This window comes from Nomascus leucogenys, chromosome 22a, assembly GCF_006542625.1.
Source record: "Nomascus leucogenys isolate Asia chromosome 22a, Asia_NLE_v1, whole genome shotgun sequence".
NCBI lineage: Eukaryota > Metazoa > Chordata > Mammalia > Primates > Hylobatidae > Nomascus > Nomascus leucogenys.
The window spans coordinates 129,355,852-129,383,700 of record NC_044402.1 but is presented as its reverse complement, the minus strand read 5'-3'; positions in this window follow the sequence as shown (position 1 = coordinate 129,383,700).

Sequence of the window (27,849 nt, the reverse complement as noted above, 5' to 3'; positions counted from 1 at the left end):
TTAGAAAGCAGCCAACAATTTGAATGGAGTATGTACATAGATTTTACAGCAACTTTCTCTGTGATTCTCTTCTCTAAGAATGTTGGCTCTCGATTCCCAGCTTTAGGCTTGAGCTCCATTCTCTTACCCCAAAGCAAATCGAAATTTTAATTTCTGAAAATGTATGTTTAAAAAGCCTTCTGGATGATTTGTAGGTGAAGTAAAATTTTAGAACTACAGGCCTAGAGTCTACACCTAGATATACTTTGTCCCCAGTCTCACGGGAACCCACCCTGGCTGTATATTAAAACCCCATATTTCCCAGTGAGTAAAGCAAGACTAGAGCACCTTGGTGAGTGCTTGGACATATACATTAAACATGCTGTTTTATTCCACCCTTCATGGAATACACAGGAGCTTAATTCATATGATTAAGGTTCCACGCTTTTCTCCTGGTTCCTATAAAGCTTTGTTCTGAATTTATGCCCCACGGGAGCCTGGGGCTCTACCAAACTGCTTATCCTGTATCAACTCCATTTACTTGAAAATATTAATTAGGTTGCTTCAATAAGGACCACTCAACATTCCAGAAGCAAAATCCTCTACTTTACTGACTACAAGAGTTTCAACAGCCTAGAAACTCCTCCAGTTTTCCTTCAGATACCAGTAGAATCCTGGACTAGACTTGAGTATATCCGACCAGATTGAAAATGGATGTGATTATTGACCATCCCTGCTCAGATGCTGCTCTGTAGACAGGTCATTCTTCCCAACCAAGGCTCTCAAACTTTCTGTCTCATCTTCTCTATTGTGATCTCAGAATACCCTGCTGCAAATTCATACATTTTTTTTTTCAGAAAGAAGCATAAAAGGAATATTGAATTTGAAGAAATGTTATTTAATCTCCTCATTTTATATATAAGAAATCTACATGCTTAGCAACTGACAGATTCAGAGGTAGAACTACAGTCATCATTTAGGGAAAAGGGAGTCTTTTCCACAGTCTCTGTATTCTGTTACCTAGAAGGCCGCCTCTGCTTCTATGGGGGTGTCTGCTCACACGATATGCCATCTGAGGACTGAGGAACAATGAGAGCACAGTGAAAAGATAACCAAGATTCCTGCAGCTTATGCCTTTAAAAAAAAATTAAGACAGTGAGGACACAGGATGCTAAAGTAGAATAAAAATGTAAATATGCTCAAGTGTTTGTAAAATCTACATCTCAGGGCTACAGTGGGTGGGTTGGGTTAAATGAGGACCCCAAGGCAGTGCTCCATTTCCTGCCACCCTGCTTCAATTGCAGTGACTCCCCATTTTCTGTTACTATTTATGTTATTATGGAATTATTTATATCTACAGATGGTACAAAATAATAATATTAAGCTTGTGTATTGAATGCTTACCTTAAAAGTAGAATGGAATTCCCCTAAGGTACCTTTCCCTTATCTTATCTCTCATCCTCTATCCTGATAAAACTCCATCCTTAATTTGGTGGTTACCATTCTCATTCACTGGCTCTACTTTATACGTACATATATAACTATATACACACACACTTAAAGACCTAAATATATACATCTATATATGTATATATACACATATAAGGTTATCCCTCAGTATGCATGGGAATTGGTTCCAGAAACTTCCAAGGATGTCAGAATCCAAGGATGCTCAAATCCCTGATGAAAAGTGGCATAGTATTTGCATATCACCTATGCACATCCTCCCATATTCTAAGATTTACAATGTCCTCCATCTCCTTGAGCTTCTGCCTATGTTCCATCTGTCTGACATAAACATTCTTCTCCATTTTCTTCTGCCACATTTATTATTACTCCACTTTCAAGATCCAACATTTCTTCTGCATAATGGGTGGCAAAAAAATTTTTATAAAGATTCAATGTAATCATTTTCTTACCTGTAAAGGTTTCCCTTAACTGCCTTAGGGACTGTTAGACATTTCCTCCAAAGGAATGAACTTATTTATTCTCAGGTCTGTCCTCCTCTAAATACTACAATATTGGAAAGCAGAGTTTGTCTGGTTTGTTTTCCCAAGGACCAGACATATGACAAGTTTGTAATAACTGTTGGTTGAATGACTAAATGATGGGTAAAATGATAGAAAAGTGGGGGGTTAGATTCTATTCAAATAGCTATATATTCCAACATGATAAATGTGGTGCATATGCTTTAGATTACAAAGCACGCTACCCTATGCAAGTACAGATAAAGTTATTAATGGAATGGTTTATTCTAATTTCAGAGCCTTATAACTGTCCCCTTCCCAGCCCCCATCATGAACCTGTCACCTTTTAATATGTTTGGGACAGATTTACAATGACTAGATCTGTGACCATTTGTCCTGTTGCCACAAATATAATATGGGAGACACTTAGCTCTGAAAGATAAGCAATTACTTAAAACTTGCTTTCAGTGTTAGCACTTAGCCTAATTTGACCAGAAGACCTTTCAAAATGCCTTCTCAGCAAAAATGTTAAACACAACCCTACTCCAGCTGAAGCCACTTTCTACTGAAACTACATCTTCCAGATGTCTGGAATGGTAAGGAAAAAGTGAAATTCATTACCCACCTTTCACAGCTGTACTAGGTGACAAAGTGACAAATAGACCCCCAAAAAGATTGTGACACTCTTGATACAGATAAACCTTTTTAGATTGCTTTTCTGGTTGAGAGTCATGCAGAGCATTCTGCTATCATTTATTGTAAAATCAGGAGTCAATAACTTCAAGGCCAAATTTGCTTCATTTATTGCTTTCATTATATCTAGTTGAATGCTACTGAGCATTTTAAGTAGTTTGGGAATTATAAGTGTTTCTACCAGAATATATTAACTGGAGATAATTTTCCCTCCCTCCCTTCCTTGTCAAATTGCAGACATCGCATAAACAATTCACTAAAATTAAAGCAATTGATTTAAATACATTGTGCATCTAAGTGTGAGTCACAGCATCCTAATGTATGAAGCTATGACTTGCTTGCAAATTAAGCTCCTTAGCTTTTTCCCTGAGTAAAACTTGAACTCCAGAAGGAGTGGCATGGTATATATTGTTGTCTGCTGTATCCTTGGCACCTGAAACAAGGCTGAAAATTACGTGCAATATTTCAAGAGGCAAGAATATCATAAAACATGCATTTGAGTGAAGAAAACAAAAGTCAGAGAATTTAAGTAATGTGTACAGGGTCAAGCCCTGAGATTTGTTTTATTAAGCCAAAACCTGCACACCTGCCAATCCTTCAATCCTTTGGGTTCCCTTTCATGGCTCCTTGAGGACATAGATTCTATTCTAGAGTAATCATCTGGGAGTGCGGTTTTATTTTTCTTGGAGATGGGATCTGGCTCTGTTGCCCAGGCTGGAGTGAAGTGGCATATTCACGGCTCACTGCAGGCTCAACCTCCTGGGCTCAAGCTATATCTCCCACCTCAGTCTCCTAAGTAGCTGGAACCACAGGAATATGCATGCCATCATGCCTGGAAAATTAAAAAAAAAATTTGTAGAGACAGGATATCACTATGTTGCCCAGGCTGGTCTGGAACTTCTGGGCTCAAGTGATCTCCTGCTTCAGCCTCCCAAAGTGGTGGGATTACAGACATGAGCCACTGCACCCAGCCTGGGAGTTGTATTTTAAAGGAACATCTTTTTGTACTTCCAGGTTATTCCTCATTGCTAAGACAGTGAGCAGTTACAAGCATTTACCTAATGTAAAGTGCCAACAAGTTGGCATTAGTGTTCTAGTTATTCAAAATAGCCAGACAGCTATGACTCCCAGAAAAGACAAGAATCAACTCGTTCATATTATATCACTCCTGTTTACCATAGCATAATGCTGGGATTTTCTCCTAGGTATGTCCCATCTTCACTAATTCTTATAAATGCCTGTTTTTTTGTTCTTCTCTAATAATTCTTATCACACTCATGCATTCTGCTTTGTCTTAACTGAAAACCATACACTGTTAAATCTTTGGGGCTTAATAGGCCAAATTCAAATTATAGAATCACAGAATTTTCTATTTGGAAAGAAAGGGAAAACTATACATCTATATCTAGTCCAATCCTTTAATTTTACTTGCTTAGAACTGAGGCTTGAGGAGGCAAAGAGAGCTATGCAAGGCTAACGGTTGTATTTTAGAGTGTATTTAACTGTGTATTACAAGTTAACAAGTGCTATGGTGGGAAGTGGTAGTATTTAATAGAGAGGAAGGACTCATTGAGAAGACAGGATGAGAAAGACTTTAAAATGAGGAAGTTATATTAGAGGTGATTGGGGTAAAGCAATGCAGGCAGAGTTAACAGAGCAAAGACCCTCGGCACCAGCATGCCTGGTACCTTTTAGGAACAGCAAGGAGAATTGTAGGTCTAAGCAGAGTCAGCAGGACTAAGAGCTGTTGCAGAGGAGGTCAGAGAGATGAGCATGGGGTCGTGAGGAAGACCATCTAGAGCATAAGTACTAAAGTAGTTAGAAAAGGAGCACAAAATATATTCTAAGAAACTGCAAGGTGAAGAAGGACTAGGCAGATCAATAAAACCAAAAAGTTATTTCTTTTAATAGATTAGTAGTAACCAAACCTCTGATAAAACTTACTGAGGAAAAAAGAAAAAAGTTACAAATATATAATATTATAAATGAAACATGGGAGAGAACTATGGGTAAAGTGGACATATAAACTAAAATATGAAAATATTATGAACAATTTTTAACTAATAAATATCAAACCACGGACAAAATAGATGAATTCTCAGAAAACATGTCTCTCCAAAGTTGGCACAATAAGAAATAGAAAATCTAAATAATTTTATAAATATTAAAGTAATTCAAATAATAGTATGGTTGTTCAAAATAAATACCATGCCCCAATGGTTTTATAAGTGTTTTCAACTGACAGTTATAGGTTTAGATCATTCCCTTCTGGAAACAAAAAAAAGGAGGAAATTCTCTCTATCTCTTTTGTCATTTTGTCATAACCTTAAATCCAAGCCAGAGAATGTAGTTTGAGAAAAGGAAATTATCAGCCCATGTAACTCTTGGATGTAGAGATAAAATTCCTAAAAATATAGCAAATCAAATCAAACAATGTGTACAAAACATAATAGCCAACCCCAAATTAGTTATGACTCAGAATGCAAGACCAGGTTCAGTACTTTTCATGCATCTGTGACTTTTCCTTCTGCTTTCAATCATGAAAATCTCTAGTCTACACATGACCATTCACCAAATGACCCAATCTAATTCCCCAGCCCTCTTTTCTACTACTTCAAGGTAAAAGCTAACATTTATCTGGAGTCTTATAATATCAAAGTGCATGTGTTACTTGACTTATTACTCTTGAAACCATGAAGCTGAAATTTCCCATTATTCCCAATTGCCAAATGTGAAAGGTTAGTAATTCGCCAAATGCCACGACTCTCGGTAAGTGACATGGCCAGGAGGGAAACTCAGGCCATCTCATGCCAAATGCTCTGCTATTTCCATTATCACATGGTGCTTTCTAGCAGCCTGCAGGGCTGCAGTCATGCTCCTCCATATCCCCTTACAAATATTCTTACAGATGCACTCCCTAGTAAAGCAAATGCTATCTTAAGCCTCTTTTGAAATCATTCTCACAATCAATTATTTCCATGAAAAAAATGTTCTCATCCCCAGATCTCAGGTGGATTGATGACTTCTTTATGTAGGTCCTTCCTCACTGGAGGAACCACTTCCTATTGAATGTCGACAGCTCTGTGTTCACATTGCGTTCCAGGAATATAGGACACATTATGTAAGGTTACTTGGGACTTAACTCCATTCCTCTTGGAGTATTCAAGTTCAAATTTTGTAGTTCTTTATTTCCCACCGAAAATAAATGTATTGTACAGCTTTGACCATTGCAGGTGCATAATAAATTTTTGTGGAAGAAACCATTACTTCATAGGCTTTCAGTTTCTCATTAAAATAGTTTGGAAGTTTTCATTTTTTATGAAATAATTTAGACATGCAAAATGTATAAAAGGATATAGTGCATATCCTTCACTATGCTATTCAGCTTAGAAAATAAACATTACTGGCCGTGCGCAGTGGCTCATGCCTGTAATCCCAGCACTTTGGGAGGCCGAGGCGGGTGGATCACCTGAGGTTTGGAGTTTGTGACCAGCCTGGCCAACATGGTGAAAACCCGTCTCTACTAAAAACACATAAAAATTAGCCGGCCGTGATGGTGGGTGCCTGTAATCCCAGTTACTCTGGAGGCTGAGGCAGGAGAATCACTTGAATCCGGGAGGCCAAGGTTGCAGTGAGCTAAGATAGCGCCACCGCACTCCAGCCTGGGTGACAGAGCAACACTCCGCCTCAAATAAATAAATAAAATAAACATTACCAACAAAAGTTATTGTACATCCCTACCCATGCACTCACTCATCATTCTGAATTTGATGTCTCTCATTTTCATCCATTTTATTTTTATTTTTTCTGTTTATGAATGAATCCCTACATATTCATATAAATACACTCCCTAGTTAAAAGCAAATTCACAAGGAAGCAGAAAAGTGGGGGATACATTTTACTGACTCTTTTAGATCTGCAGTTAGATTTCCTTTAGGGCTTGCTGGACTAATATTCAAGTGAAGCGTCAGGCTAATGTTTATTTTTAGTCTAGGAAAACATATATGGTCAGTATCTCAGTTCCCAAGAGGAAAAACAGGAAAATGTCTAGGGCAACAGCTGTTTCATTGAGCCTGAGAAGATTTACTTAGACTTCATTGCTTCTGTTTCTCACTAATATATTTTTAGCCAGAAATGAAGTATTCTATTGTAATTTCTTCCTCTCTGAGAAATTAGACATGCTATATATAATAAAACTTAAAAACATTTTTTCTTTTTCAATTTCAGGATAATTTTTAAAGACATGGGGATTTATTTCGTGGAATTTAAAACACTATTTACAAAATTAATTATAGTAATATTAAGAATTTGTGATATATAGAATATAATGTAATTTGAGACATAATTTATCTAATCTAATATATATTATTCTATTATATATTTTATTGTAATGTATAAGATAATACATACGAATTTATATAAGTTCTATAACAATGAGAATTCTAGATTTCGGTATTTTATTTATACAATTACTTTTATGTGTTCCTTTTTAATTTAAAATATTGAAGTTCATTTTAAGGAAATATTTAAAAAATAATAACAAAATGAGTATTCATGAACTAACTGCTGAGCTTAAGAAATAATTGTTACTAATATAATATATCAATCTGTGAGTTTCTATATACTATGTCTTTCTCCCCTTATTTCTTGAATTTTTTATGAATATGTTTTTATTTGTATAGTTTAATAACATTTGTATAAACTTCAAAATACTATATTGTGAAGTTTTGTTAGTTTGGGGTTTTACAGAAATGTTATACTGGCTAATTACAGTGGCTCACACTTGTAATCCCAACACTTTGGGAGGCCAAGGTGGGAGGATCACTTGATGCCAGGAGTTGAAAATCACACTGGGCAAAAAAGCAAGACCCTGTCTCTACAAAAATAAAAAACAACAAAAAAAAATAACTGGACATGGTGGTATGCGCTTGTAGTCTCAGCTACTCAGAAGCTGGAGGCTGGAGGATAGCTTGAGCCCAGAAATTCTAGGATGCCATCAGCTGTGCTGGTACCACTGTACTCCAGCCTAGGCAACAGAGCAAGACCTGATCTGAAAAAAAATAAAAAATAAAAGTTATACTATAGGATGTCATCTACAACTTCCTTTTGTCACTAAATGTTAAGTACCATAATTCAATTTTTTTTGCCCTATAATATTTTATTTTGTTTATATAATAACTCATTGCTTTATTTTGTGCACTTTTTGATACAATTGTAATTTTTATACTACAATTAATATTTCTATGAACATTTGTATAGATGTCTTCAGGTCCACATTTGTAAAAGTTTCCCATGAGTATATAATAGAGACAGGTTACTGGCCTATAAAGTATGAAACTATTTAAATTTACCATATAATGTATTCAAAAATAGTTACACCGTTTCATAACCTCAATAGAAATGCGTAAGGGTGTTTATCCACACCCTCAGTAGCACTTGCTATTATTAAATTTTTTCTTGGCACTCTAATGAGTGTACACTAGTAGGATAGTATGGTCTAAATTTATAGTTTCTTTATTGTTAAGGAGGTAAGGCATAACTTCATTTATTATGGGCAATTCACATTTCCTTTTCTGTGAAATGTATGTTCACATCATTTGACTCTTTCTACTGGGTTGCTTGTTGTCTTTTCTTAATGATGTTTAGGAGTTCATTACACATTTTTGGTTCAATGCGTTAGTTAGTTTTAGGTGTTACAGTGGCTTCTCCCAACTTGTGAACTGCCTCTTTATAGTGTCCTTTGATGAATGGAAGTTCTTAATTTTAATATAATCACATTTATCAAATTTTGACTTAATGCCCCCAAGTCATAAATATTCTCCTGTATTTTCTTCTAAGAGCTTTGAAGTTTCCCTTTCATTTCTAAATATTTATTACATCCATGCATGCATACATTCATTACTGTCTATGATGTAAGAATGTTACTACATATTTTCTATATAATTAACCAATGTTCCTAGCAGAATTTATTAAATTTATATTTTTTTCTCATTACTCTCTCGTGCTACCTCAGTCATTCATCAACTTTACATATTTACTGGCCCTGTAGCCCCTCTCCTACTACGCTGACCTCTCCTAATAGATCTCCCAGTCAGGTTCCTATTAGTTAATTTGTTTCTTAAATAAGGTTGGTGTTTCCTATGTTTCTGCTTTGGGATTTCTGTTTATTTGGTTGAACCATATAAAATTGCCAGTATGTGACTGTTTCTGATTCACAGAAATAACAATTTCATCTGGTTCAAACTGTAATAGAATCCCTGCAACAGTCTATTCTAATATATTTAGATCTAATATCAGTATTGATCCACAAATATAGAATTCTTCCCTAATATTGCTTCTTGGCTTTAAACCTAAATTTTCATTTTATTGCTGTAGGGTACACACAGGTGCCATGCTGGCACATCATATACAATATGTTCAGGCTTTAACCCATTTTTTTTAACTTCTTCAGGGTTAGCCAATATACTTACTTATTTTCTTTTAAATACCCTCAGACTGATCTGTACCAAGAAATTACTAGATCTTTTAAGTTGAAAATCAACCAGCTTTAGAATTATTCCTTAGCCTTTTGAAAATAAATTTTTGCCAAATCCAATTGATTCTTTTTTATTTCCAATTCACCCATTATTTGTTCTTCTTGATAATGTTTCAGCTCAATCCCATTCTCTCTTATAATTATTACTATATCTTAATACCTTATTTTAATGGACTACTCAGAAAGGATTGGAGAGATAGAGAAGCCAAGTAAGTGGAGATGAAAATATCAGTCACTACAAAGAGTTTTCTCTTAATTTGGCTGAATAAATTCTTACCAGACTGATCCTACCACAGAGAAGAACCACAAACTCTAGAAGCAAAATATTTTTTAAAAGCTTTCTCATTGTTCAGTTCCCACCTATGAGTGAGAACATGCGGTGTTTGGTTTTTTGTCCTTGCGATAGTTTGCTGAGAATGATGGTTTCCAGCTTCATCCATGTCCCTACAAAGGACACAGGAAGGGGACCTGTTGTGGGGTGCGGGGAGGAGGGAGGGATAGCATTAGGAGATATACCTAATGTTAAATGACGAGTTAATGGGTGCAGCACACCACCATGGCACATGTATATATATGTAACTAACCTGCACGTTGTGCACATGTACCCTAAAACTTAAAGCATAATAAAAAAAAAAAAAGAGAAAAAGCTTTCTGAATGCACGAGGGAGTGCACAAAAGTAGGTAAATCCCAGAAGAGAGCCAATTTGTGAAAGACATGAGATGCATTTCCCACTGTATGGCTTTATTATTAACCTGAAGGCAGGCTACAATCAATTACCTGTGGAGTGAAAAAATGTTTCTAAAAGAGCAATAGTCTTTCTGGCCTGAAAAACCAGAGGATAAAGCTGAGATCCAACAACAGCGACTAATAAGTGAGTTACGGATATAAGTAAGGAGCAAGCTGGAGAGAGGGAGCCTCAAACTTGGTGTATCAACTCCAGAAGAATTTGTGGGAGAATTTCACATACATGGAGCTCTTTCTTTATGTCTGTGGGAACAGACATGGAGAAAACTCAAAGCAGCTCAGCTCAGGATGAAAGAACTGAACTGACACTGGAACTGTTACTTAACTCAATGGCACATAATTTGCATTTCAATTCAACAAAGTGAGTTTCCTGCTAAAACAAAACAAAACACTCTTGAAGATTATCCAAAATTATTTGAAATAATAAGTCCTATGAAAATGAGAGCCATTCTCAAGGGGAAAGAGAATTAACAGAAACAACTACAAGTGATTCAGATGCTGGAATTAGCAATTAAGCATTTTATGGCAGCTATTAAAATTATATTAAATGAGCTAATATGAAATACACTGTCTGGGTGTGGTGGCTCACACCTGTAATTCTAGCACTTTGGGAGGCCGAGGCAGGCAGATCACCTGGGGTCAGGAGTTCTAGACCAGCCTGGCCAACATGGCGAAACCCCGTCTCTACTAAAAATACAAAAATTAGCCGGGTGTGGTGGCACATGCCTCTAATCCCAGCTACTCAGGAGGCTGAGGCAAAAGAATGGCTTAAACCTGGGAGGCAGAGGTTGCACTGAGCCGAGATCATGCCACTGCACTGTAGCCTGGGCGACAGAGCAAGACTCCATCTCAAAAAAAAAAAAAAAAAAAAAAAAAAAGAAAGAAAAAGTGCTTATACTGAATAAAGAGACAAATTTTAGTGCAGAAAAAAACTATAAAAATAATCAAATGGAAATCCTAGAACAGAAGAATAATACAGTAGTCATTAAAACTTAGAATAAGCTTATTAGTAGAATGAAGTCAAAAGAAGAAAGATACAAGTGAACCTGAAGTTGAGGTAATAGAAACGATCAAATCTAAAAATGACAGAGATAAAATATTGCAAAAAAAAGTTAATATATTCTCTCAGATCTGTGGGGCAATATCAAGTCTAACATACATATACAATTGCAGTTATTGAAGGAGAGAAGAGAGAATGATGAAGGAATTATTTTAAAATATTAAGGCCAAAAAAGTCCCATATATGGTGAAAGTAATAAATCTACAGATTCAAGAAGTTCAGTAAACACCAAGCAAGAAAATGTTAAAAAAAAAAGCATGCTTAGTTAAGTCATATTTAAATTGCTGAAAACTAAAAATAAAGAGGGATCTTGGAAAGAGCCTGAGAAAAGTGACACAGATACAGAAAACAACTTTTTAAATGAGTGCTGATTTTGCAAAAAACTACAATATTGAAATATTGTGGAATATATCTTTAAGTGTCGAAGGAACAAGTCTGTCAACTCAAAATTCTACATCAAGCAAAAATATTTTTCACTATGAAGATAAAATGAAAACATTTTTAGCTAAATCTAAATCAAATTTTCTTCAGCAGACATACACTACAAATATACCTAAGCAAGTTATTTGCACTGAAGGAAAATGATACAAAAAGGATACTTAGGTATTCAGAAAGAGTAAATACCACCAAAAATTGTAAAATTGTGATTAAGTATAAAAGACTGTATTTTATTTTCAATTTATTTAAAGGGCATGACTTTCTAAAAGGCAAAAATGAGAATATTGTCATGTGGGATTATACAGTATGCACCTTAATACATGTGACAAAGATAGCATAAACTATATGGTGCTACACGGGCTTATGATCTTATAAGATTTCCACATTTGTTGTAGCATAATATAATATTAAGTCCAAATGGTCTCTGTAAAGCAAAGAATTAAACATCAAAAAGTAACCTAAAGGAGCATGACTAAACAGCAAATTGGTTAAAGTAGAATTCTAAAAATGCTCAAATAATTTAAGAGGGAAACTCAAAAAAGAGAGAATCAAGAAATAGTGGGAGAAGCAGAACACAATAAAATAGCAGTAGATCTATATCCAATCGTGTCAGAAATGGCAATCATTGTTTTAGTCAAACACTTCAATTAGAAGACAGGAATTGTCAGAACTATGTGCTGCCTATAAAAATACCCTTTAAAGATAAACACACATAAGTTAAAAGTAAATGGATGACAAAATATGTAGCATGCAAACAGCTTAAGAAAGCTGAAATGGCCACGTAAATTTCAGAGAAAACAGGCCTACGGGACAAAAAGTATTTTCAAATATAAAGAGGGACACTTCATAATTACAAAAAAAATTAAATTTTTATTTTTTAAAATTTTTTTGAGATGGAGTCTTGCTCTGTCACCCAGGCTGGAGTGCAGTGGCGCAGTCTCGGCTCACTCAACGTCCGCCTCCCGAGTTCAAGCAATTCTCCTTCCTCAGCCTCCCGAGTAGCTGGGATTACAGGTGCTCAACACCACATCCGGTTAATTTTTGTATTTTTAGTAGAGACGGGGTTTCATCATGTTGGCCAGGCTGGTCTCAAACTCCTGACCTCAGGTGATCCACCCACTTCAGCCTCCCAAAGTGCTGGGATTACAGGCATGAGCCACTGCGCTCTGCCTAAAAAAATCAATTTTTTAGGAATATATAATAATCATAAATATGTTTGAACCTATGTATTAGGTTTTCTTTTTTTATTACCTTATGTCAGTTTGACAAGTGGTGTTCTTCAAGGAATGTGTTAATTTTTTGTAGATTTTCAAAATAATTTGAATGAACCTATGTATTAGGTTCATATATATTTATGCTCCAAAAATATGAAGCAAAAATTGACAGAATTCTATGGAGAAATAGATGATATCACAAGAGACTTTAATTCCCCTATCTTGGCAATGGATAGAACAAATAGAAAAAAATTAGATAAAATATTAGTAATCTGGATAATGCTATCAACTACTGTATCCTTGGTATTTATAGAACATTGAACAACAATTACAAAATGTATCTATAAACTGAGCATGATATGTTCACTGACACAGACCATATGCTGAACCATAGAACACGCCTCATCAATTTAGAATAACTGACATCACCCCATCTCACATAATCTCTTAGCAAGATGGAGTTATATTAGAAATATATATTAAGATATTCAGGAGAAACAATATTTTTAAGTTGAATGATAAATGATATGTACCATTCAACTTAAAAAATAAGTCATAGAAAAAAATCAGAAAGGAAATAAGAAAATATTTCTAACTGGATAATAGTGAACATACATTTTATTATTTGTGGGATGCAACTAGCTAGCTACAAGGAAATGTATAGCTTTATTTACCTTTAAGACAATATTATAAAGAACTTCATGCCAATAATTTTAAAAATCTAGAAAAAATTAACACATTCCTTGAAGAATACCACTTGTCAAACTGACATAAGTTAAAAAAAGAAGAAAACCTAAAATATCTCTGTATGTGTTAAAAAAGTGAACTCATCAAAACCTTTATATAAATAAAATTCTAGACTGAGAAGTTTTCAAAAGTAAATTCTATCTAAGATTTCAGAGAGAACTTAATTTCGTTTAAAACACATAGGCAGAGGGAATGCCTTCCAAATCATTTTATGAAATTAGCATAATACCGACACCAAAATCTGACAGACATTACAGATACCCACTAAAATATCTCTCCTAAACATAGATGCGTGTAGTTTAGCATGTAAATATTATATTTCATGACCAAGTAGAGTTTCTCAACACTGCAACAATGACATCAGTTTAAGCTACCATATCGAAAGCACAAAAAATAAAAACCATATGATTATGTCAATCAGTGCAGAAAAACCATATGACAAAATTCAACACTCAATTTTGATAAAAACTCTCAGCAGACAAGAAATACAAGGAAACCTCCTCCATCTGCAATAATAGCAATTAAAAATCTACAGCCAGCATCATGATTAATGATGAAATAGTGAATGTTCCTCCTAAATTTGGGAACAAAGCAAAGATCCACACTCCCACTATCTCTATTTAGCATTGTAATGGAAATCTAGCCAGTAATAAAACCCAAATAAATAAATAAATAATGTAAATATCAGAAAGGAAGAACTATATTTGTCTTTAGATGCGGATGACTTTTGTATATGTATAAAATCCTAAGGTATCTATAAACTACTTCAGAAACTAATAAATGAATTTACTATAGATAATGTACAAAAATCATTTATACATTGTATACTAGGAACAAATGAATAATACAATTAATTACTATATAATAGCATCAGAATATTAAAATTATTAAGATTACGTCTCGCTGAGAACACACAAAATTTCTAACCTGAGAACTGAAACAAACTTGTAGGAGAAATTCAAAAAGACCCAAATAAATGCAGAGAAAAACCATTAGAAGACTTGATATTGTTAAGATGTCACTTCTTTCCAAACTGATCCACAGGGTAAACACGATCACAATCATTTTTTCAGCAGGTGATTATTTTTTTTTTGGCAGAAGTAGACGTGGAAATTCTAAAACTTACATAGAAAGGCAGAGAACATAGATATTCAAAACAATACCTTGAAAAAGAACAAATGTTAACATTTGCACCGCCTGATTGTAAACTTTAAGTTATAATAATCAAGGGAGTGAGATACAGACAGAAGTATTGACAGATTTATCAATGAAACAGAGAGACCAGAGAAAGACACACACATAGTTATTTGATTTTTCAATAAAGTTGCCAGTGGAATCCAAAGATGAAAGGAAAGTGTTTTTAGCAAGTGATGCTGAAATAATTGAATATCTATGTGGGGAAAAAAATGAACATTAACCTATTACTTTCACTGCATATAAAGGTAAGTAGAGATAGAACATTGACCTGAATGTAAAATCTAAAACAATAACGATTTTAGAAGAAAACAGAGAAGGATATCTTTATGACTTGAGGGTAGACAAATATTTCTCAGATCACAATTAGAAATAATCAAAGGAGAAACACCAAAAACTAGGTTTTATCCAATGAAAACTAATCTTATCAAAAACACCATTAAGAAAATTAATAGGCAAGGCATAAGCATGGAGAAAATAGTCACAGCATATATCTGACAATGTATTGGTGTCCAGGATATATAAAGAACACCTAAAACTCAGTCATAAACTTGCAAGTAACCCCATAAAATATGGGACAAAGATTGCACAGACATTCACAAAATGACATACAAATGGCTAAGAAACTCATTAAAAAGTTCTTACCATCATAGTCATCAAATACACTCAAATTAAAACCACAGGGAAATGATACCACATAGTCAACAGAATGGCTAAAAGTACAAAGACTGACAATATTGATTGCTTTTGAGGGTGTAGACTGACTGAAATTCTCATTTTTTTGTGGGAATATGACATGGTGTAACTTGTTTATATAGTGATCTGGTAATTTCTTATCTAACTAAACATATACCTACTCTGTCTACTCATCACTTGCTATCCTATGTTGCTGCCCAAAAGAAATGAATATGTAGGTTCACCAAAAGACTTGCACAAGATTGTTTGTAGTTTATTCATAATGGCCCTGATTTGGAAGTGTGCACCAATAGGAAAATGAATAAACTCTGGTGTATTCATACAATGATATACACTTCATCCGTAACAATACAATGAACTACTGACATATGATCAAATAGGTGAGTCTCAAAACTATTATGCTTAGTGAAAGAAACTTTACACAAAAGAGTCCATCCTGTGGGTATGGTACCATTTACATAAAGTTCTAGAACAGGCAAAAGGAATCTCTAATGGGAAAAATCAAGAAAGAAGTTGCTTCTGGGGTATGGGGTAAGGATTTTTGGGAAGTGGAATTAGATAACTTTTTGGGGTGATGGTAATGTTCTACAACTTGAGAGGAGTTTGAGTTACTTTAGTGTATGCATTTGTCAAAATTCTACTATAAAGACACATGCACATGTATGTTTATTGCAGCACTGCTCACAATAGCAAAGACTTGAAACCAACCCACATGTCCATCAGTCACAGACTGGATAAAAAAAAAATGTGGCACACATACACCATGGAATACTATGCAGCCATAAAAAAGGATGAGTTCATATCCTTTGCAGGCACATGGATGAAGCTGGAAACCATCATTCTCAGCAAACTAACACAAGAACAGAAAACCAAACACTGCATGTTCTCACTCCTAAATGGGAACTGAACAATGAGAACACCTGGACACAGGGAGAGTAACATCACACACCGTTGCCTGTCAGGGGGTGGGGGACAAGGGGAGGGAGAGCATTAGAAGAAATATCTAATGTAGATGACGGGTTGATGGGTGTAGCAAACCACCATGGCACGTGTATACCTATGTAACAAACCTGCACGTTCTGCACATGTACCCCAAAACTTAAAGTATAATAATAATAATAATAATAATAATAATAATAAAAGAATTCCTTATTATTTGGTCAGAAACTTAACTTTCCTCAGTCTATCTAAAATTAACTATTTGCCTAATAAATAAGTACAAAATTTTTAGGGGTCATCCTCAATTCACTTGGAGGAACAAAATATTCTTAAGCACTAATGACTTGTAATTTTAATTACTTGGTAAATGTCCTTAGCCAAGATCGAATACTCTGCTCCGTGTTGTTGATATCAAATTTTTTTTTTCTGAAATGATTCTGACTTTAAATAAATTTAGACTGATTTTCTTTAAAGAAAAAGCTCAACATATATATACTTAACTTTTGTGAATTTCATGGAATATTTACTTTAATCTCAAAACAAAAATTAACTCCAATGATATACATGCTGAATTATAGGGGAAAGTGAAGCATTATTTTCTTTTTTTGAGGCATTACATTAAAATGCCTCAAACAAAAATGGCTCAATGGATGGATAGAGATGGATAAATGGACAGATACATGTTAAGACATGTGTAGTAAAATGTTAATGGTATATGGGTATTCATTACAAAAAATTCAACTTTGATGTATATTTGGAATTCCTCATAAGAGGATGTTGGGAAAAAATGAAGTACAAATAAAATTAGAAATGAGATACCTAAAATAGAAAATTAAAAGTTAAATCAGCTGATACAAATGTTGAAGAACAAGACTTCAGCATGTTAGCCAAATGGTATTGCTAATAGTAAATCCATATGTAGACACTATTCAATCCATCAAACTTCTCAGAACTTCTCAGTAGCGTCTTCTTATGACAGAGTTTAGTATTGGGCTGAAAAGAGGAAGTGGGTGCTAATTTACATATTTTCTATTTTTTAATCTAAATTCAGATACTTCTCATCCTCTGGAGAGGATGCTGTGAGGCGGCAGAAAAGGGCCAAGAGATTGTTCAAACTAACTTTCATCAAAGAAAATAGCAGGAGTGACGAATACGTTTCCACAGAAATACTGAAGGCTTCAGGTTATTAAAGGAGAGTTTTGTTTTAAGGAAACCAAAGCCATCACTGGCATTTTTTCTCTGTTTCAGAGACTAATGGTTTCTATCTGGGCTCACCCACAATATACCCACTCTGAATAATGTCCATTTTTTCTACTCTGTGTACACTTCTTCAGTTTGTGTGCTTCGTTCACACAGCTGAATATATGTACACACACCTGCTGGGCACACAATCTTAAGGATCCTATAATAATGGCCATCATAAGGTTTTTTGGATCTCAGGTTTAAAAACTATGCTTTGAATAAAGAGCTTCACGCTGCATTCCTGAGAGGCTTATGTCCATTTGAAATTAACCACTGATTTTGAATAGAGAATAGGAAATATTGATTCATAATTCATAGACAATTAGGCAAAATGGGATTTCAATTCAGATATTCAGTGAATGTTGTATAGATTTGGAAGCCATAAGAGTAAATTCCTGGCTGGGCACAGTGGCTCACGCCTGTAATCCCAGCACTTTGGGAGGCTGAGGCAGGTGGATCATGAGGTCAGGAGATCAAGACCATCCTGGCTAACACAGTGAAACCCTGTCTCTACTAGAAATACAAAAAATTAGCCAGGCATGGTGGCAGGCACCGGTAGTCTCAGCTACTCAGGAGGCTGAGGCAGGAGAATGGCGTGAACCCGGGAGGCAGAGCTTGCAGTGAGCTGAGATCGCGCCACTGCACTCCAGCCTGAGTGATGGAGTGAGACTCTGTCTCAACAACAGCAACAACAAAAGAGTAAATTTCTGATAAGGAGTAATTATACCAAAACTGAGCCCGAGGAAGCTTATCATTAGGTGGTAGAAGGTGTAAAAGGATTCAAGAGCAAGAAGAACCAAAGAGGAGAATGTCAAACTGGAAAAGACAGGAGAGATTTAGAATTGAAAGTCAAGAGAGATCAACTAAAAAGGGTAAAACAACATTGCTGGATCAGGTGATCAGAGGGTCCTTGGTTTCTTCCAGTTTGTACTGCTGGCATGGAAAATACCAAAGGACAGAGAGTACAAAAGATGACTGGTAGACAGGAAATGAAGAGCCAGATGTTGATTTCCTGGAGATTTTGCTCAAGAAGCAAGTTAAGCTAATTCCCCAAATGCCCAAATCTATCTCCCAACAGTCCTTTATGAATGTTGAAGGAACACAACTTGTGAAGGAACACAACTTTTACAAGGAACATAACCTCCTGGCACCGTGAAGAAACTTTCTATTTAATAATGTTGCAGCTAAGGCACCTTATTGTGTGCCACCTACCCACAGCAATCCTTTTGTGAATGGAAGTTTCAGGGGTTCCATGTGATCCTTTTGGGACTGGAAATTTCAGGAGTTCCATGTGACTCATTAGATGGCACATGCTCCTGGAATATGGGAGATGCATCCCCTACTGTTTCAGCAAGTTGTGTTCAAAGGAAAAGCAGCCCACACCTAATCTCTATTTGCCATAGCTGCCAAAACATTTTACAATCAATAAAGGAGGCATTCATCTGAATAAGTGGATCCCTTCTTGGAAAATGACATCCCAGCATAGCCTGCCAAAAGAGCTGCAGAGACACTAAGTCACACCAAGGAAGGAAGAATGAAGAAGAGATGGGGCATCCTTCCTGTGTGAAGGCAGGAGATTGCAGCAGTCAAGGGGTTAACCTGAATTTGTGTGGGGGTTTTTAATCAGTACAATCATGCCTAAGCAAAGAAAGTGTAGACTTTCTGCCCAACACATACATATGTATGCTTTAGGGGAAGTGGAGGATGGCTATGTTAATAAAAAGCAAAAATGATGTATCCAAAGATGAATTCTGAAGCACAAGATATATGAAAATGGAATTCAACAAACCTTTATTGAAAGGTTATTATACGCAATCCTTGTGGGCCACGAGGGAGACTTGGTCTCTACCTTCTAGTCATCATTTAATTATGATGTTGGAGTCCCAGCATGGGTCTCACCCTCTTCAGTTAAGGACTGGTTTAGTTTATTGGGTAGATAATACCTGACACAGGAAATAGATGCTGAGACCAAGTTAGGAAGGCAAAAGTTTTGTGGGGGAGACACACCAAAGAAAGAAAAGGAACAGCAACAGGGAAGCCACTGGGCTGTGATGCAGGCTGACAAAGTCTCTGCCAGCCCAAGGGTTTGCTCTGCAGGAAAGCTGGCCGCCGTTAGAGCTGAGTTGTTTGGGGCTGCAATGAGGCCCTTGCTCATTTTCTGGAGGCAGCTCTGAGCATGAGTCAGGTGGATCCTGAAGGAGCAAAAAACTTGGGGTTGTCAGCCAACCAGTCCTATGAGCACAGCAGTCCTGAGGGGTTCTGAAAGGCACTCCTCTGTGTCTGCATAACGTCAGAACACAAAGAAGTGTCATCTGTCTCAGCTCCCACAGAGCCTGATGAGAGAGAGACGAGGCTGCAATAGGGCTGTTTACTTCAGAGACAAAAGGAGACTAGGGCTGGTCTCCAGGAGTCATAAATAAACATGAACTAGAAGGCTCTGGAAGACTCTCAGATAAAACACTGGTTCACCACCACTGAGAAGGTGGGCGTGCCTAAGGATGATCTGAGGGTGCCCCGGGAGTTTGAGGAGGAAGGGACAGACTAACTCTTCACCCTGAGTGTCCCTGGGCTTTGTAGATTCAGGGAAATGGATTCTAGGAACTAGAGACTTACGGTTCAAAATGTGTAGGCGTCACTCTTGTCCACTTGTGTGAGCAGTGTGGTTGGTGCATCTTCTCTGGAGAGGTTATAACTCTAATGATACCCCTGGAATATGCAGAGTTCAGATAACTCTTGAGGGGGTCAAGGACACCAGCCCACAGATGCCAAAAAGAGTTTCCCTTCTCCTCAAGTAAGATTTCCAGGGATCCTTACTTCTAGGAAACCTTAGGGGCTGCCTAGATTAAATCAGTTGTGTAAGCTCAAAGAAGCAACTTTCCTCGTAAAATGCATTATCTAGGTGTATAGAACGCCTAACAATTATTTGCCTTTTGATGTTTCTTAGGTTGAAACAAATTCTTGTGTAGTTTCATGGTTATTAGCAAAGTGATATCTTGATCTTTAACATTCAACCATATTTAAGAAGACTGTAATAGTTACTTTGATATGTAATATTTAGAGATAAGACTGATGGAAAACCAGAAAAAAGGAGTATTTTGGGTTGAAATAGCTAAAATATAATAGTTATATCGTATTACCATTTTTCTTCCACTATCGTTAGTCTCTTTTTCTTTATATATATTTTCAAAATCATTAAGGAAGAGAAATGGGCATTAGATGTTGTGCTGTTATTTTGATTTCAGAGAATGATTCTTGAAAAATTACCTAGGTTCCCATGGCCAGGAGACTCTCTAAAAGGTAAATATTTTTCTACATCACACCTATCAAGACAGTCTCGTATCCTGATGTGATGAAACCCTGTTCTCAGAAAGAACTTTTACTTTAGGTCACAGCAAAGTCTCCTCCTTCCTCCTACTTCTGTATCTTCCCTCCTCTTCTAGTGTTTTCATCCTTCTCATCCTCTTTCTTGTGACTTTTCTTCTCTACTTCTTCTCTGTTTCCTTCATTGCCATTGAGTGCCTTCAATATACATCACATAAGATGTCTAACCATGAAGAACTTGGAATATCATAATAGTATCCGCATTTCAGAGATGAAGAAACTGAGGCTCAGAAATTCAAAGAGATATGCCTATATCTCTTTCCATCACACATCATCACCCTGTTTTATTTTCCTTTCGTCTTATTTATCTCCATTTATAAAGTGAGCTGCTTAGTATTGAGTACATTTTTAAATCTTACTCTGGCAACTTGTTTAATGTTTTCCTGACAAATTTTTTTAACCTGGTAATGGACATTAGTGATGTGACTGGTGAGTAATTTTTAAAAAATCAAAATTAAAGACAATTAAAAAACTAGTACAATGCATATTGCTACATGAAAAAAGTCCGAAAAGACAATATATTGTAAGATTCCAATGTTACAATATTTATAAAATGAACAGCTATAGCGACAGTAAAACCTCTCAGTGAACCCCAGGGGTTGGGGCAGGAACATGCATAGGTAAAAGACAGGGGATCTGAGGGCACATTAAACTACAATATTTGTTTGTGAATTGTAACAAATGTACCACACCAATTCAAGATGTGATAGGGGAAAGTGAGGTTGGGGGAAGGGAGTACACAGGAGCTATGTACTCTGTGCTCAATTTTTCTATAAACCTAAAACTGCTCTAAAAAATAAAGTCTATTTTTTAAAGCTTTCTTTAAAAAAAAAAAAAAGCTGGTTCAGGAAAAAGATTGGCCAATGTCCAGATGTCAAAATAGACCCCAATTTTAGAATACATTTTAAAGTTGTTAGATAGGTTGCCTGTTAAATGTCTGAATCCCAGTGAATAGATGTCGAGTGGCTTTCAATCATGAACAAAGAACAAAAAGGAAGGATTCTAATATAAATTTCCATTTTTCTCATTCACTGCAGACAGCGTTTTCATGCCTTTAAGTTATGGACAGATGGCTCAGTGACAGGCGATGGGTATTCATACGTTCAGGACTGCATCTCATTACACTCTAACAAGAAGATTGTAATGGAAACAATCAAAACTAAGCCTGGCTAATCACATGCAACAGACACTGATTTTTTTTTAAACTAAGAGCAAGGACATTTTCATGCAATCTGAGAAATCTGATGATGGATGTTATTTTCATTATCTTTTATTTCTTTTGTTTTCTGAAAAGCTAAGTAAACCAATGTAATTTAAAAACTAATTTCCAATTACATTACAGTTATTTTTATTATTGTTTTCTCACAATATTATTTTGGAGCAACCATCTCTTTTTCTTGATTACTATTTTATTATCTTTCTAGAAGTCCTTTAAAATGTCTATTGTAAACCACTTTCTGCCCCTTAAGATGTGTGCAGTCAATAAAGAAGAGTCTTTCAGCACAGCCTCCCAGCATCCTCATCAACAAAGTGAATTTCAATATGTAGCAAATACACAAGTCTCTACTTTAGTTTATAATGTAAAGTACATGATACCAGCCAGACTTTACCTATAAGTACATTAAAGAAAACCAGCAATCTCATATGTTTTGTAGAACTCATTTAATTAAAAATGTACATCCTGCCGGGCACGGTGGCTCATGCCACCCAGCACTTTGGAAAGCGGAGGCGGGCAGATTGCTTGAAGTCAGGAGTTCCAGACCAGCCTGGCCAACATGGTAAAACCCCGTCTCTACTAAAAATGCAAAAATTAGCAGGGCCTAGTAGCATGTCCCTGTAGTCCCAGCTACTCTGGAGGCTGAGACATAAGAATTCCTTGGACCCAGGGGACAGAGGTTGCAGTGAGCCGAGATTGTGCCACTGCACTACAGCCTAGTAAACAGAGTGGTGAGACCCTGTCTCAAACACACGCACACACACACACACACACACACACACATACAAAACAAACAAAAAATGCATTCATGCAAGACCCTTTGGTGAAAAAAGTTATTTTTTTTTTCAAAATCAATAAAAACTTTAGAAATGCATGACTATTTTAAAGTGATCATTCTGTGGCCTGCAACCATCCTGGGACAGGTGAGCTATTAAGAAACGCTTTCATCCATAACGGCTAGCAAGTTTGGTAGCACTCTAAGTGTCATGAACACATGTGAAAGAAATTGAGTCAATAAGCCATGAGGGAGGTAAAAGGATGATAAATGTTTCTCTTTGTAGCTGAGGGCTCCAGCAAGATAGCAGGGGCTGATGGAATAGTGAGGCTGAGTAGACACTGACATCGAAGAGCATTTTGGAGCATCTGTTATGCACAATGTGTTAAGATGGGATAAGAAAGGGACGAGGGTGAGGTGATCAAGAAAATAGACTCATCATCAAGGTCCCTTGAGATAAACCCATAGAAATGCCAGATAAAGTAATCAGAAGATTATTTTCAACACATAGTTGAGGTACCAACAAAGAAGTGAAATCCTATAGCAGAAATAAACCACAGGGTAAATAACATGAACTGAGATACAGCTTTCCTGGAGGGGTGTCAGGGAAGGGCAATGATCAAACCAGGGGATTGGGCTCTCAGCTTTTTGTGGAACTAGGGAAAGAAACCTTCAGCCTGGGAGAAGCAGGTGATGATTAAGAGAGGTAACACATTTGGCAAAGAACAACATTGTCTACCCTTTGCTGGCTGTAGGGGAAAAAATGCTTCTCTGGGAATTCTAAACCCCAGCCCTGTCCACTAAAGTGATTTGAAGTGGGGAGCTATAAATATTCTGTGATTTAGAAACACAGAACACCAGAAATGTATATAAAACAGGATTTATAGGGCTGTGGAGATACTGCTGTGCATTTTGCTAAAGACAAGTCAAAACTCCATGAAACCATGCTGTCAGGATTTCCAGATAGAACTCTGTTTAAGTTAGGTTTACAATTCAAAATTATAAAACATGCAAGAGAACAAGGCTCAGTAAGCAAGGGACAGACACATGAAGTAGGACAGGTAGATTCCCAAGAATTTCCTATAAAATAATTAGCCATAAAAGTAGTAAAACAGATTTAAAAGCAGGTGTGGAAACTATAAGAAAATGGCACTATAGCAAAATATAGAAAGATCAATTAAAAATAATAAAAGATGTCTTAGAAATTTAAATCACAATTGTTAAAGTCTCAATGAATGGGTAAAATTGTAGATTAGATATAGCAGAAGAAAGAATTGGTAAGAAGGAAAATAATCTAGACAGTAGTTCTCAATCTTGACTGTATTTTAGAATCTCCTAGGAATTTTTATAAACCCCTGTGTCCAGCTTACACCCCAGACCAATTAGATCAAAATCTTAAGGGGGGACAATCTAGGCATCAGTATTTTTTAACATTCTGTGGATTATTTTAACATGTGTGGTTGTTCTAACAACAGCTGCCTCAAGAACAGCACACAGGAAACTGAGTAATGAAAATACCATGAGAAAAATCCTCAAAATAACCACAAACACACAAACACTATGTCTTTTTTTTTTTTTTTTTTTCTTCCCTTCCAGACAGAGTTTCGCTCTTGTTGCCCAGGCTGCAGTACAATGGCGCCGTCTTGGCTCACTGCAACTTCCACCTCCTGGGTTCAAGTGATTCTCCTGCCTCGGTGTCTTTTTAGTTCTGTATTTATTGAGTGCATTTTCTGTGCCAGGCACTCTGCCAGGTACAGGAGACAAAAAGACAAATGAAATGCAAAAACGAAGAATTTTAAGATGCATCACAAAATCCAAACCTACTAATGTGCTAATTTTAACAGGAAATTAGATGGCAGTTGAAATTTAGCTCTAATATGGAGAAAAGCCTTGTAATAAAGGTACATTCAACAATATTACCTCATTGGGGTATGCATGTGCAACTATTGTTTATTTTTTTCCTAATAACTGAAATCTCATGGGGCCTCAATCCTCTATAATCTTTACTTCTTCTGCTGTGGGGTTCCTAGCAGCACCTCAACCATGGTCACTCACCAAAGTCTTCATAAGTGTCCTCTGCATCTCCCCTTTTCTGGGGGGACACTTACTGCATTTTCCCATTGGGAGAGGAGAGAATAATCTCCCCATGAGGGAATTCCAGTGGAGGGACTTCTCCCCACTGAATTCACCGTTTTGTTTTATTCCCCTGCTAATGTATGGTGGTGGAGAGAAAATGTGGGGTAGTGGCTGGTGTTAAGGTCTGAACTGGAGCCTCTCGGGAAATCTCTGGGAATGTGGATGAAGCCCAGTTATGATGATCGCATGATCTGAGAATGCATCATTCTCTGCTTTAGGCCATGCCTCATCTGGAATCACTGAAAAGACATTACCTCACACCTGCATGGCAATGAGGAAAAGGATATGTCAACAACCCAATCTTAAAAAAAAATTAAAAAGAATAAATTAATAAACCTTTTCTGCTTGCCCGATCCTTCTTCCACAATTAATAATTCATAGTCCCAATTCAAAAAATTAACATTGTACTTGTTATTTTTTTCATTAATCTTGTAACTTTCTTGAAATGTTGAAAAATGCCAACATTTCAGCATTATTATTTGGAATGAATTTCACTATAAACTGTATAATGCTGGTATTATTTATAAACAATCTGACAGTGTTGTCAATATTCTCTAAGTCACTAGTTTGCTATAGTTTATATCCATTAAATAATTCAAGCTGAAGACGATGTGACCAGACAAAGCACATCTCATTACAGCCAGAGCCCCGATTCCTACCATTGTCTGCATTATACTACCACATAGTGGTTCCTTTTATTGTGCTTCACCAACTAGGCTAATACCTCATTTGCCATTATCAGTATTGTCATTAAAAAAAAAATCGGACAACAGCCTGGACATTAACACATGTCCACCATTATACAACACTGTTCATATTAACAAAAGACTCATACAGTTATTTCAAAAATCATAATAAAAGAGAAAAACTCCAGTGATTTTGTTAACCTTTCTGGATGAGCTCTGTTTATTAAAGCCCAACAATATTATATTTTAAGATATTTTGATAAAAAATATAAAATCAGAGAGGTAGAGAGTTCATTAGAAATAATTTCTTTAAATTTGTCATTTTTACGTTTGAGAAACTGAGGCCCAGAAAGGGGAACATATTATAAGCATTTGTTGAAGGCCTCTAAGCTTGTTGGTAAATTCACGTGAAACCCCCAGGAATTGTGACTCACACCTAGGCTTTTTCTGTAATTTGTCTCTATACATTAAGAAAACAGCCTCACTGATTTATTGGCAAGAGTGTCAGTAAGTCATGGAAATAATTGGCAAAATGAGATAAGCTCAATCGTTATTTAATGGAATAAAATTAAAGGTCACCTGAAACAACGTGACGTGTACACCTTGAGGTAAGCTTGCCTGAAGAACAAAAGTCTCCAGGGGCGTAAACTCAGGTTAGTGCTGCAGCTCAACGTGAAGCTCATTACCTCCTATAACTTAATAAAGACATGTTTATTTTACTAAGACTAAAGAGATATCACAGTTACCATATTTTTCAGTTATATGAAAGAAAGATATTTTATAAACCTTAGGAAAAACAGAGCTAGGTCAACTTATCTTTATTCTTAACATTTAACCCCATATTGAAACAAAGGAAAGCCGGTGTCAGAACAGTTTTTACTTTTTTTCCCCTCAAATCTTTTTGTACTTTTTTATATTACAACTTCTCAACAGAAAAACCTGTTGAGTACATTTTCTTGCAGTTTGAAAATGTTTTGTGTAGTGTTAAATCATGTGAAATTGACAATTCCAAGTCATATTAAATATGCGATGTGAGTAGATACTGTACTAGAATAATTGAGAAAATATTACTATAGTTATTACTTTTCTTTAATCTGTTTAGAAAATCTTAAATTGAAAAAAAAAGATAATACATTTTTAAATGATCAGAAATACAGTTGTGTGGGACAGATTTTATTTAAAGATTTCAAATGTGTGCTTTTAGAAAGATCAAGATTTTCTTCTCCTTGTGTATAATAACTTAGAAGAGGACAGAAGGAGTGTTCTACATAAAGTGTGGCCCTGGTCATAAAACTAGGTGATAAAAATAAGAAACTCTTCATGACAGATAAATTACCTAAAGGTAAAAGGAGAAGACGGTATCAGCATCCCTTAGGAATTGGTAAGAAATGTAAATCATCAAGCCCCATTGTAGACCTCTTGAGTCAGAATTCTCATAATGGGGCCCAGAAATCTATTTAAACACCCAGGTGATTGACTTGCATGCTTAAGTTTTAGCAGCAATGATCCAGGACCAAGATAGACCTTCCTCCTGCTTTGTCTTCAGACAACTTATTCCTAAAAAGCAAAACCTCATTGTTAACACTGACTGTGACAGTCATCCATTTATTGTCTCTCAATTCCAAATTCACTCTCCATTCCTTATTCTGCAGTAACTGAGATGGACCCTGTGGATAGTTCTCCTTTGTCAGCTGGTACAATATTGTCAGTAGGTGGTGCTGCTGTACGTTTGCTCTAGGGGGAAAGGGTTTATTTTCCTGGTTTTGGTGCACATCTCTCACTAGGTTCCTCCACCATGCACCTTCACCAGGGCCCGCTTCTTGCAGTACAGGTTGGCCAGCATCGTGTACAGCCAGCAGCTTCCCTGATACCTCCTCAGGCATCATCACAGCAGAGTGCCACCAGTACATCACCTCTCCATGAATCAATTGCCCAGGAATCCCTGAGGTAGCTTTGCAATGAGTCCAGAGGTGCAGCACCTTTTTGTGAACAGATGTTTCCTGGCAACCCAAAAGATTAGGTTTCCCGCAAGTTGCATCAGCAAAGAGACTGTGATTTCTCTCCCATCCAGTGACCGTTGCACACCCTCTCCAACAAGGAATGCAATTCGCCCCTGAAGAGGTGAGAGACGTGGAGGTGGCTCCTTCCTGGGTTCTCCATCTTGGACCTAGAGGGTTGTAGCTGCTTCTAATGTTTGCTACTTGCT